Here is a 13,740-nt window from a genome sequence, read left to right on the forward strand (position 1 = left end):
AGAGCCAGTTTCTGTAGCCGAGGATCAGACCGCCAAGGTCCCGCCCGCCACCACCCAACTCACACTGCACCCAACCTCCTTGGCCCCTCCCATAGGTGGTGAGCCCATGGGAGGAGGACCCACGTTACCTCTTGGGCTGTGCCGGCCGAGCCCCATGGGTGCAGGCCCGCCACCAGGCGCCATCGAGCCCCACCTCCAGGCCTGGCTCCAGAGGGGGGCCCCAGTGACCCGCGTCCGGGCAAGAGAAAACGTCGTCCACAGTTTATATTCTTCATTGGAGGTTTGGAACCGTTCTTTGTCTCATCCCTCACCTAGGACCAGTTTGCCTTGGGTGGCCCTACCAGGGCATAAAGCCCCGGACAACATAGCTCCTAGGATCATTGGGACACGCAAACCTCTCCACCACGATAAGGTGATGGCTCAAGGAGGGGATTTTTTAGTTTATAAATATTAGTTTATAAAGATTTTTTGTTTGGCCTTTGTGTTACCAGGGGTGCACAGTCATCCTCCCACTGCTGGGGCTTTTGCTTTATTTTGAAACATTTCATGTTATTTACCAGCTCCCCTGGTCTGGGTCATGGAAGGCTGAAGCCTAGTGGTCATAGTTCAGAGTAGGTTTGTTTTGGATGAACCTCTTCTGGGCTGGACAATGAAGCTCCTGGCCTGCTTTTTGCCTTATTTTTGGAGACCACATACTCATTATGCCATATCTGTGACTCCATCTCACAATGACATGACCAGTAAGGACCAAGGACAGCTCCCTTATTATCACATATTCATGTGCCTGTGCACATGTCTATGATGTAAGCAAACAGTAAAATATGGGACTCAAAGTGGGGCCTAGGACTCTCTAATTAACCTTTAGGGTCAACTGAAATCCTTTGTACACGTTCTGGATGAAGAGAGTGACTCTGATTCATACTGTAGGTGTATTTTCATTGTGATTTCAAATCTAAGAGTTTTACTTCCTATGTGAAATATTTTACTTTTACTTATATTAAATTTCATCTGCCACAGATCTGCCCAAGCCTGTTCAAGTCCCTCAGTAACAGAGGTTCTGATTCTCCATTTTCTGCTCTCCCACTTAGTTTGTTATCATCTACAAACGTAACCCGTTTATCGATTATATTACTTTCCAGATTATTTAAGTATATTAGAAAGAGAAGCGGCCCCAGCATTGCTGCACATGACTTTTAACATCACCTACTGAAAAAGTTCTCCTCACCATAACCCTTTGCTTCCTGTGATTGACTCAATTTTGTGCCCATCTTCACACCATGCCCTGAATACCCACTTCTTTTAGTTTGATCACTGTCCTCTCATGTGGTACATTATGAAAACTTTCTGAAAATCAAGATAAAAAAACATCATATGCACTTCTCTTTTTGTACATTTGTTGCTTCCTCATATAATCTCAGTATACAGTAGCAAGAAAAAGAATGTGAACTGTTTGGATTTATGTGGTTTTCTGCATTTATTGGTCAAAAAATGTGATCTGATCTTCATCTAAGTCGCAAGTATAGACAAGCACAATCTGCTTATTGTAAAGGCATCTGTGGTCTAGTGACCCACGTCCTGCTTACAGAGGAATCGAAGCATTACACACATCTGCATCTGTTCCACGGAGAGGCACAGTCAGGGTGGGTGATGGAACGGTCCTTATGGATGACACTGCAGTTGTGGCCTGCTGGGCTGGCTACTTTGAGCAGCTGTTCAAAGCTGATCCTCCAGCTAGATCATTGGACATCTCTGAGTCCAAGGTTTTTGAGGCTGATGCTCCAATTAGCTGTGAACCACCCAGTCTCACTGAGAATACACAGGTGATGAACCAGCTGAAGGTAGGGAAGGCTGCAGGGATCTGTGGTATCTGGGGTGAACTTCTCCAGGCTGGTGGTAAGGATGTCATACTGGCATTGCATGCAATATTTTCTTCCATTTGGTAGATGGGCATCATCTCAACTGACTGGAAAACAGGACTTGTCATCCCTGTTTAGAAAGGGAAGGATGATTGCCTGGATTGTGGCGACTACAGGGGGATAACACTGCTCTTGGTGCTGGGTAAGGTCCTTGATAGGATCGTCCTCAATAGCATCTGTGATCACTTGCTTTCCAACCTGTGACTGGAGCATTCTGGTTTTACGTCTAAGAAGTCTACCATCGACCATATCCTGGCCCTGAGGGTTCTCATGGAACACAAACGTGAATATCGGCAGAGCATCTTTGCAGCCTTTGTTGATTTTCATAAAGCGTTTAACTCAGCTGATAGAGCTGCAATGTGGGACGTCCTGAGACTTTGTGGGATCCCCCCGAAGTTACTGGATATCATGGCTGGCCTGTACACTGGTACTGTGAGTGCTGTGCAGAGTGGAGGCACGACCTCTGCATTTTTCCCCAGTTGATTCTGGGATTTGCCAGGGGTGTGCTCTGCTCCTACTCTGTTCAATGCTTGTATGGACTGGGTGTTGGGCAAGGACGCGGGGTGCAGCGAATTTAGGGTATCTGTTGATGAAGAAAGATTCATGGATCTTGACTTTGTTGACGATGCAGTGATCTTTGTGGAGTCAATGGCAGCTCTGATCGGGGCGCTCAAGAGACTGAGTGAGGAGTCTGAGTGTCTGGGCTGGTGAGTGTCCTGGATAAAAACCAAGATCCAGGCCTTTAATGACCTCTTGGGCACAGCCATCAGCAGTGTGTCTGTCTGCGGAGAGGGTGTCGACCTTGTCGAGAGGTTTACTTACCTTGGCAGTGACATTGATGTCTCTGTTGACTCTTCCTATGAAGTCAGTAGATGGATTGGGAGACCATGGTGGGTCTTGAGGTTGTTGGAAAGGGGTGTGTGGCACTCCAGATATATTAGCAAAAGGACGAAGGTCCAAGTCTTTGCAGACCTGGTGCATCCTGTCTTGCTATATTACGGCGAGACATGGACGCTATCCAGTGACCTGAGACAAAGACTGGACTCCTTCAGTTCTGTGTCTCTTTAGTGAATCCTTGAGTACCGCTGGTTTGACTTTGTGTTGACTGAGCAGTTGCTCACGGAGTCCTGAATGAGGCACATTACTTGCATTGCGAGGGAGCGTCAGTTACAGCACTATGGCCATGTGGAGCGTTTCCCCGAGGGTGATCCAGCTTGTAAGATACTCATTGTTGGAGACACGAGTGGCTGGACCAGACCAAGGGGTCACCCACATAATACCTGGCTGTGGCAGATAGATGGTCATTTCTAGAGGGTGGGACTGGACTGCATGTCTGCCTGGGGGGTTGCCAATCAGCATCCCAAGCTGTATTGTCAAGTGGGGGGTGTGGCAATGCGCTGTACCACTGCATGCCCCCCAACCTGACCTGACCTAATAACACACAATTATAATATTCCATGTCTTTATTAAACACACCCATCAAACATTCACAGTGTACTGTGGAAAAAATAAGGGAACCCATGGATTTAACAATGGGGTGAAACTTCCTTGGCAGCCGTGACATTCAATTAGCTTCTCTGGTAGCTGTGGATCTGACCTGCATAACGCTCAGGAGTAATAGTGGACTATTCTTCGTTATGGACCTGCTTCATGTCTGCCATCTTCTTATAATGTCTGGCATGAACAGCTCTCTTGAGATCATTCTACGAAATCTCTATTGGGTTAACGTTTGGGCTCTGACTTGTTTTCTTCAACAAATACTTCAACGATTTTTTTGTTTTCACAGTGATTCCATAGTTGATTTACTTTTATGTTTAGGGTTCAAACTCTATTGAGCTTCAGCTGATGGATAGCCACCATGATATTATCCTGTAGGGTACCTTGATAAACTTGAGAACTGATTTACCCCTTGATGATGACAAGCTGCCCATCAAGCACCAGGATCATCTCCTAAAGTTGATTCAGCTGCGGGATCAGGGCAGCACCAGTGCAGAGCTTGCTCAGGATTGGCAGCAGGCAGGTGTGAGTGCATCGGCATGTACAGTGAGGCAAAGACTTTTGGAGGATGGCCTGGTGTCAAGAAGGGTAGCAAAGAAGCCAAGAAAAACATCAGCAAAAGGTACAGGCATTGGACTGCTGAGGACTGCTGGGGGAAAGTCATTTTCTCTGATGAATTCCCTTTCCAATTGTTTGGGTCATCCGGAAAAAGATTGTCCAGAGAAGAAAAGGTGAGTACTACCATCAGCCCTGTGTTATACCAACAGTAAAGCAGTGAGACCATTCATGTGTGGGGTTGCTTCTCAGCCAAGGGAGTGGGTTCACTCATAGTTTTGCCTAAGAACACAGCCATGAAAAAAGAATGGTACCATAACATCCTCTGAGAGCAACTTCTCCCAACCGTACCAAGAACATTTTGGTGATTAACAATGCATTTTCCAGCATGATGGACTACCGTGCCATAAGGCAAAAGTGATAACTAAGTGTCTTGGGGAACAAAACATCAAAATTTTGGGTCAATGGCCAGGAAACTCCCCAGACCTTAATCTCATTGAGAACTTCTGGTCAATCCTCAAGAGGCGGGTGGACAAACAAAAATCCGCAAATTCTGACAAACTCCAAACATTTATTATGAAAGAATGGGCTGCCATCAGTCAGGATTTAGTCCAGAAGTTGATTGACAGCCTGTCAATTGATTTGCAGAGTTCTTGAAAAATAAAGAAGGGCCAGCACTTCAAATATTGACTCTTTGCATAAACTTCATGTAATTGTCAATTAAAGCCTTTGAAACATATGAAATGCTTGTAATTATATACTTCAGTATACCACAGAAACATCTGACAAAAAGACCTAAAAACACTGAAGCAGCAAACTTGGTGAACACCAATGCTTGTACACTTGGCCCATTGTCATTAACATTTTGACGGTATCTCTTCCATTGTACCTCACGCTGTAGGACAATAAGAAACATTCATGAAAGTTAAGTTGGCAATGTGCAGCTTTTAATATCAGCCTGGCATGAGTGCCCAGACTGGCGTAATGTCGTATTAGCATTGTGCAGAAGATCAGTCCATCATGGGGAGATCACTTCATCTTCATCTGGAAGCCAAGATTCAAACCTGAGTCCCTGGTGCCATGAGGTGGCATGACCATCAACATGTATTCAATCCCACCCACCCTAGTACCAGCACCTCATACAAGCAGCAAAGTTCACCAATCAATTGAAGGACACTTGAGCACATTCTCAACAACTATCCCAGAGTGAAGTCTCTGTGCTGTGACCACCCATCACGTGTCACTGGCTGGCTGTCGTCACCCCCCCTTTGCATTCCAGACTTGCCGTTTTTTTTTTTTTTGCTGCTCCCGAATGATCATCTTCCTTTCACAGAGGAGCAATTGACTTGGAAATGAAGGCTGCCGACTCGCAAGGCAGATGAAAAAGGCTGCTGCTTGCGCAGCGCAACAATGTCACTTTCTACTAAGCTGCCCTTTTTAATTGGGCCCTGCGGTGAAATCCTTTCATTTTTGTGCATCGATTGCCTTTGAAGCAAATGCAAATGAGCTAAACAAGCAGCCAGTTATCAGAGTAGCAGCACGCAGCTGAAGCCAGCCACCCGGGGTAATGGGCAACACTCACACACATTTGTAACCGCGCGAGGGCGGCCGTCTTCTGAGAGGAAGGGTGCTGTCTCAAATGAAAGCTCACACAAGACCCTCTTTGGTTAAAAGACACATAGTTTCCCAATCCCATCTGAGAAGTGATACTCCATTTGATGGATGTGCTTGACAGTGTAGATAGTTTCTGCATTAATTCGTAAAAGCCTACATTCTGGATGATCAGAGTCGATGCTTAGGATTACAGAGTTTGGTGACTATACCTCAATACTGACACTGCCACCATAGAGAAAGGAATGCCATTGTACAGTGAAAATGCTGCAGTTGTGTACCACTGAAGGGGGGGCAGTGGGAATCGAGATGAGGGTCCCTGAAGTTTTACTGGAAGAGACATAAACAGTAGCAGGACAATTTCCATGGATAATCTGTAGCTTTTAATAGTGAAAATGACAGGAGTGTCACGACAGCAGGTGCTATGGTTACCACCTGACAGAAAAGACACAACAGATGGGAGAACCTGAAATACAGCTTATAGCTTCTGAAATCAGATGTTTCCAGACATTTTGGAGAGTTCCTATTCCCACAGAGGGTGCCCCGAGAGAATCCCCAGTGAGTGTCCATCTTCTCCTCTCTTTGCTTCTTCCAACTACTTTCTCACTACTTTGAGAGATGGGATGCATGTGGTTTTAAAACAAAGCTGAAGCTTCTCCTGATTGGATTAAAGTCACTTCCAGTTACAAAATAAAAGAGGCCTTCTGCCCATCTTAGCTGCCATCCCTTGAATTATTTGCCCTTGTTCTTGCTTGAGTCCATTTAACGCCTTCTGGCTCAAGGGGTCTGCAGTGGGGCCTCTGGAGTGATGGCAGTGCAGCTCTGATTTACACCTTTGGTATCAGATGAAGTCCAGGCAGATACTGGTACAAGCTGGAGTGCAATCACTTAGTTTGGAATGCCAGTGGGGGAAGTAAAGAAAATGTCCAGAAAAGGTCACTCTAACAGACCTTCCAAAATCCTCTGCTGACATGGGAGAATCTGTTGGAAGGTCAACCATCTCAGTGGCACTCAGGTGTTAATGGTAGAGTGACTAGATGGGAGGTACTCCTGAGTAAAAGGCATACAACAGCATTCAAAGGACTCTGAGAGCATGAGGAGAAAGATTCTCTGGTCTCATGAGGCACATATTGAACTCTTTGGGCAGAACTCCAGGCACAACGTCTGGTAAAGACTCTGCTCATCACCTGCCTAATGCTTGCCACCTTAGACTGGGGCGATGGTTCATCCTTCAGCTTGATAATGACTTAAAGCAAATAGCCAAGACAATGCTGGGGTGGCTTCAGGACACATGTCTGGTTGTCATGTAGTGGTCCAGCCAAGGCCCCAAACTCAAAGAACATCTATGGAGAGACTTGAAGTTGTCAGTTTGCAGACACTTCACCTCTAATCTGATGGAGCTTGAGAGGACTTGCTGGGAAGAAAGGGATAAACTGCCCAAATCCAGATGGTCAAAGCTTGTAGAGACTTTCCCAAGAAGACTCAAAACTGGAATTGCTGCCAAAGGGGCTTCTAACCAGTACTGAATTAAGGGTCTGAATGCTTTTATGGAGGAGAGAATTCAGTTTTTGATTTTAATAGATAGATAGATAGATAGATAGATAGATAGATAGATAGATAGATAGATAGATAGATAGATAGATAGATAAACATTTTTTTAACATTTATATAGCGCTTTCTCACTGCTTAAAGCCTTTCTAAAAACATATTTTCACATTTTCATTATGGGTTATTGACTGTAGATTGATAGGAAAAAGTGGAAAATGTATAGATAGATAGATAGATAGATAGATAGATAGATAGATAGATAGATAGATAGATAGATAGATAGATAGATAGATAGATAGTGTGAAGGGCAGCAACGACCTTTACCTGGCAGCAATGCCAACCGCATGGAGGGACCGGGTAAGAGAGCATTGGCATGCCAATATCTTCCCCAGGATGCTAAAGGGCAGCTCTCCTGGCTGGCTGTGGCACCATGGATTCCTGCAAGGTATGCTGGGAAATGGAGTTCGGCACAACCCTGTTGGGTTCCATGGGGGCTGCCAGGGGCAGCTGCAGCGCCCTTTGTTGGGCTCTCACCACACCTGGGTGGCTGAGTCACCTGGTACACTTCCAGTGCCGGCTCACTCCATTCGGGGGCCAGAGTTGGGAGGAAGAAACACAAAACCTGTGTGGAGGGCTGAAGGTGGAAGTACTGTGCCATTTTCTTTAACCTGTAGAGATGTGGGGGTCAATAAAAAAATGCTTCCAGATGGAAGAACAAACGTGTGTGTTGTGTGGTGAACCTGTGCCATGCCTGTCTGTGTCGGGTTGGGGCAGATGTACACACCCAGGCTTCACGATAGATAGATAGATAGATAGATAGATAGATAGATAGATAGATAGATAGATAGATAGATAGATAGATAGATAGATAGATAGATAGATAGATAGATAGATATGAAAGGCACTATAAATAGTTGGATAGAATCCATGTCATGTCAAGTTAAAATTACAAGACAATAAAGTATGTAGAAAGTGAACAGATTTTAATACTTTCTGAATCAATTGTACATCCCAGAACATAACACTTGGTTACCATATTTACAGTGTAGTTGCCATGGTCGTGAAGTAATAGCGGTGCTGCCTTGTGTTAAGGAGACTGGCATTCGTGTCAAAGCTCCTGTCTGCATGTTCTCCTCGTATCTTCATGGGTTTCCTTCAGGGCTGTGGTTTCCTCCGACTGTACAAAGACATGCAGGTTAGGTGGATTGGTGATGTCAAATTGGTCCGTGTGTGTGTGTTTGCCTGCCCTGTGATGGACCTGAGGCCTGTCCAGAAGTTGGTCCTGCCTTATGCCCTGTGCTAGATGGGATAGGCTCCATCACGCCCTCACAACTCTGGTCTGGATTAAGTGGGTGAGACAATGACCCGACTTTCATATTTACAGCCATCTCACATGAAAACAAAACACATTCATCAATTAGTAAAGCTCTGCATTTTGTGTCACCATCTAATTGAAGGCTCACTTTATAAAATGGCAGTTGTTATCCTTGTTTATCTTTTACATTTATTCTCTAAAGTATTCAAGTAAACACATTAAAATCGCTGACATGTACTTCTCACAAAAACACTTAAAAATTGTTTTCATCAAAATAAATAAAACATTAAACATAAAAGAAATTCTTAAAACAAAAACACTGTATTATCATAATTTGGAGTCCAATTAATCAAAAGAAAACGTACTGGGAAAATGTGCTCACCCCAAACCGACAGCAGGTACTATGAGAAAAGTGACTTTAATGCTGCCATTACAGCTTCTCCATGTGGCCCATTTGCTATTTCTTTTTGCATTTACCTTCACCATTTCATCAAACTTACCCCAAGCAATGTATGTTGACTCCCAAACATTATGCATTTTTCCTGGAAAGTCCTCTCCAACTTGATATTTAGAATACAAAAATAGCCACAAGAGGTCCAAAGAAATTGCAGCTTTCTGTTCCAAATGACTCATAATAATGAAGAAACAAAAAAAGCAATGCAGCTAATTTTCTCTCCAGGTCACTCGTCCTCTAATGCTACCCTCTGCTGGTATGGGGTGGTATAGCATGGTGAGTTTACTAAATGTGCGGTATATTATTAACATGATGTGATTAAATCTATAATGTTAATGGCTTTCCATTGATAGAGCAAGATGCAGAAGACAGAAAGATATGGAAAAAGATGATCCGCTGTGGTGACCCCTAACGGGAGCAGCCGAAAGAAGAAGATTAATGGATTTCCCTTGAGACTGTGACAAATAATGAAAGACTTTAGTGAGCATCACACAGGTGCCTCCAGGGGGTGACATTGTCCTTTGTCATGCTTGAGTGGAGCCATGCAGGATGCTGCACCAGTGCTTCCCAGGGCTGGTGACAGCAGTTGGCCCATGTCCTCCTAATGGCTGGTGATTGTGTTTCTCTATTCCATGTATTCTTAGCCTTTGCGGACACAAAGTCTTTTTCATTTGGCCCTAGATGTCTATTTATAAATTTAACGTTTGATCAGATGTCGAAACTGGTGAAATATTTTGCATTTGGATGCCAGTACAACACTCTGAGGGTGACTTGTGACTGAAACAAAAAAGGAAAAATGAGTAACTCTGCTCATGGGATGGCATTTTGTTCCCTGTTTTGGATGCCTGTTGGACATTTATCTCATTATAATCTGCTGGAAAAGACATCAGAGATGCCAGTGGACTTGGAACCAACAGATGATAAGATTCTGCCCTCAGATGAGCACAGACTCCACTGTAGAATGACCAGGAGGTGGGCCACCAGCTGGTTGAGGGCACCCAGACCCTTTCTGACTTTCTAAGTGATGACTGACGTGAACCTCACAGATCCTTTCTCATTTTCTCCAGAGCGTTTTTGTTTTCCTTTTGTTTCCTAATGGACAAATATTGTCGGGCTCCATTTATGTTAATCAGTTTCAAACGACTTTGTTTTCCTGTCTGTTTAAACAGACCTGTGTCTTTATGTGCCCTCTTTATGTAATCAGCAATTTGTAAAGGTTGTATTTGCATTTTACCTCAGTGAAGAGCGGGATATAAAAATAAACTGAAATGAACTGAATTGAGAGAGAAGGCCAGCGCTACAAACATGACCACCATATGTTGGAAGAAATGGCTAAAATGACTGGGCGCCACCCGCAGAGGCCCAACTAGGTAAAGAGCGTGGTGGGTAAATGCTTAGGGAAGACCTCTTCACAATCACAACACCCAGATAAAGGTGGATGAAGTTCACAAGTACTGGAAGCCTCTGTGGCTCAAAAGTGGCTGTTCGGCACAATGTAGTCTTAAAGTTTCAGTTTTTGTTGCTCAGAATTTTTCATTTTTCACCATTATTGTTGCTGACTCATGACACAGAAGTCACATGATGTATTGAATATCTGCAAAAATAGAAACTACACATTCCAAAATCCCAAAATATTACAATACCTATTGTTGAACTGATTCCATACTAAATTTTTTACTGAGCCTTATTTTGTACGTATTTTAGGTTTTGATGTTTGGAGAATTCCAAATATCTTTATATTGTGTTACACACAAGGGCGTAACTGGGGGTAAGATGCAGAGCCAGGGGTTGATGAATGGTACTAATGCCTTTTCTCCCTCTTCCACACACCACCAGAAGGAAAGCCCAGGTAAGACTCCGCCCACTTCTGCTACTACAGCACGCCCTCCAGCAGACCTCATTTCCACATGAGATCCCACCCCTTCCTGTCCTCCACCTATAAAAATCCAAGCCTTCACTCTCCCAGTCAGTCTGTGATTGACTCAGTCTGGAATGATTACTCGTTGTTTTGGCTGTTACCACATTATGCGGGGTGGACTCCCTAAATCTTTATCTTTGTCTTTTGTTTTTTTCACAATTAGTTTTTGTGTACAATTATTATTTACTATTGCTAAAATTATTTTGTTCTATTTTTGACGTCATCTTGCTTTGCATAAGGGTCGTTTGGGAGTTGCATTGTCATGATGCTGCTCCTGGTTTCTAGTTTGTGTCATCTTAGAAGTGGCAACTTTTGTGTCAATAGCACAGCAGGTTAAAAGGTCACCACTGGGGCACATTGCCCATTTGAGATCACGGAGAACTCCTTAGCTAGGTAGCTTATGCTACCCATAAAAAGCCCCTTTGTCCATTTGCAGACACAATGACTAAAAATGTTGACTGCCACAAGGAAATAGTGTCACGCATGTCCATCAGATGGTCCCCCTCAGGGTTCCTCCCAGGTATGTAGTTCCACCCTAGACTGAAAGGGGGCACTGCTGCTGTCTTGTCTTCCTTTTTCGCCATAGTTGGGAGAATGAGCCCAGAGAAGGAAACTGTCAAACTTCAGCCAACATTTTTGCCCTTGCTAGGGTTCAAACTGGTATTTATCTGTTGTATTGTCTAGTTGTATGCCATTTATTTGTATTTTTTTTTTGTTTTATTTATTAGGCATATTTTTCTTTGTGTTCATTAGCAAGTATAAAAGACCTAGATTATGCCCCATGTGTTTTGTAGGTGGTTCCCCAAAGAGCAGGGCCACTTACCAATCACTGGCAGGAACAGCCTTCCACCCTATTTATGGGAGGGCCTTGTACAGAAGACCACTCAGATTGCCCCCACCTCCTGTCCAGTAGGTGGCAGCATCTCTTGTGGCATGCCCCTCTATGGATGTCCACAGGGCAGCAGGGAAATTGTGTTTGCATTTAGTCTGGTCATTTGGGTCCATTGGGGGCCACAAGGAGGAGCCAGTGGCTGAAAGCTTCCCTGTCCCAGAATGGTTCTGCCTGACATGGACGTGCATCCTGGAGACAATAGTTTGGCACCAGAAATATTCCCAGGTTGGGTTTAAAAGGAAACCCTCCCCGCTGCCCAGGGATTTCAGGATTGTGCGCACCATGAAAAAGGAAACCCGTTAACAAACATTTGTTTGAATTCAAGATTGTCTCTAGTCTAGCTGTGACTGGGGTAGGGGCTCTGCTAAGCCCCCTACAGTCCACATTGGCCAGCCAGTTTGCGTAGTGTGTAACATTAATGCATTGTTACACTTGTACAGAGTACAATGAAATTCTTACTTGCATGTGCTAACGAACACACATAACACGTCGTCACTTTCCGGTGCCATCATTGGTGACTATAGGCTTACCTCGCGATGTCTGTCTTCCTTATCTGGTAAAATCTCAGAACATATTTGTCATAGTAATATATATTTTAATAATGGGAATACTATCATATGAAGCTTATTTAAAGCTTTTCCATTTGAGTCCAGGGTATGATGTGAAACTGGCCCTACGAAAGGACTTCCAACTTGCAGGGAAAACTTAGGGGTTGATGGTTGGATTGGCACTCTAGCCACCGTAAAAACTTCACGTACCTCTGAAATGACAGACTTCCAAGGGAGTAGCTCTGCTGGAACTGCCTATAGGAAGGCTGCTCGCATTATGAAGGGGATGGAGGAAAGCCCTCAGTACCCAGAAGATTTGAAACCACCGGAGAGCCAATGGGGTCAGGCCTGTTGGGGATCTGAATTGGTGTGGTGCTGAGGTGTCACCCGCTGCACAGCAGCACTCATATCCCAAATTGATACAGCCTTTCTGGGTAGGCACCTGGAATGTCGTGTTTCTCCAGCATGATGACGATCTTCCTGCTTCTAACCAGTGTGCATGCTGTTTGTGTGATGATCTTACGGACTTGGTTGTGACTGCTGGTCCTAATATGATGTTGGAGTCCTTCCATGACAAGACCCTGAAGGTTGCTAAGGGTTGTGTTGGTGTTACCGGTGTTCCCAGAAGGAGATGTTTCATCACGCAGGGCACCCTGGATGTCATTGAGAGGAGTCGCAGCACATGGCTTGATGGCAACTCTGGTCTGTGCTGGGGACTGAGAAGGACGGCTGTGAGAGCTCTGAGGGCAGATAAGGAGGCATTTGTTAAAGGAATCTGTAATCAAGTGGGACACCATCTATGGTCTAGCGACCCACATCCTGTTTACAGAGGAATCAAAGTATTACACACATCCAAATCTGTTCCTCTGAGAGTCGGAGTCAGTGCGGCTCATGTAACGGTCCTTATTGATGACGCTGCAGTTGTGACCCACTGGGCTGGCTATTTTGATCAGTTGTTCAAAGATGATCCTCTGGCTAGGACATTGGACATCTCTGGGTCCATGGTTCTTGAGGCTGATCCTCCAATAAGCTGTGAACCACCCAATCTCACTGAGATTACACAGGTGGTGAATCAGATGAGGTTAGGGAATGTTGCTGGGATCTCTGGTATGTGGGATGAACTTCTCCAGGCTGGTGGTTGCAAGCAATCTTTGCTTCTATCAGGGAGACTGGCATCATCCCAACTGATTGACAAACAGGACTTGTCATCCCTAACTGGAAAGGGAAGGGTGATTGCTTGGATTGCGGGCAACTACAAGGGGATAACAGTGATGGGTCGTCGCTAAGGTCATCCTCAATAGGATCTGTGATTACTTGCTCACCTATCTATTACCGGAGCAGTATGGTTGTACACTTAAGAAGTCTACCATCGACCGCATTCTGTAACTGAGGGTTCTCATTGAGCGCAAATGAGATTATTGACAGAATTCCTTTGCAGCCTTTGTTAATTTTTGTAAAGCGTTCAACTCAGTTGATTGAGCTGCCC

Source organism: Polypterus senegalus, chromosome 3 (genome assembly GCF_016835505.1).
Source record: "Polypterus senegalus isolate Bchr_013 chromosome 3, ASM1683550v1, whole genome shotgun sequence".
NCBI lineage: Eukaryota > Metazoa > Chordata > Cladistia > Polypteriformes > Polypteridae > Polypterus > Polypterus senegalus.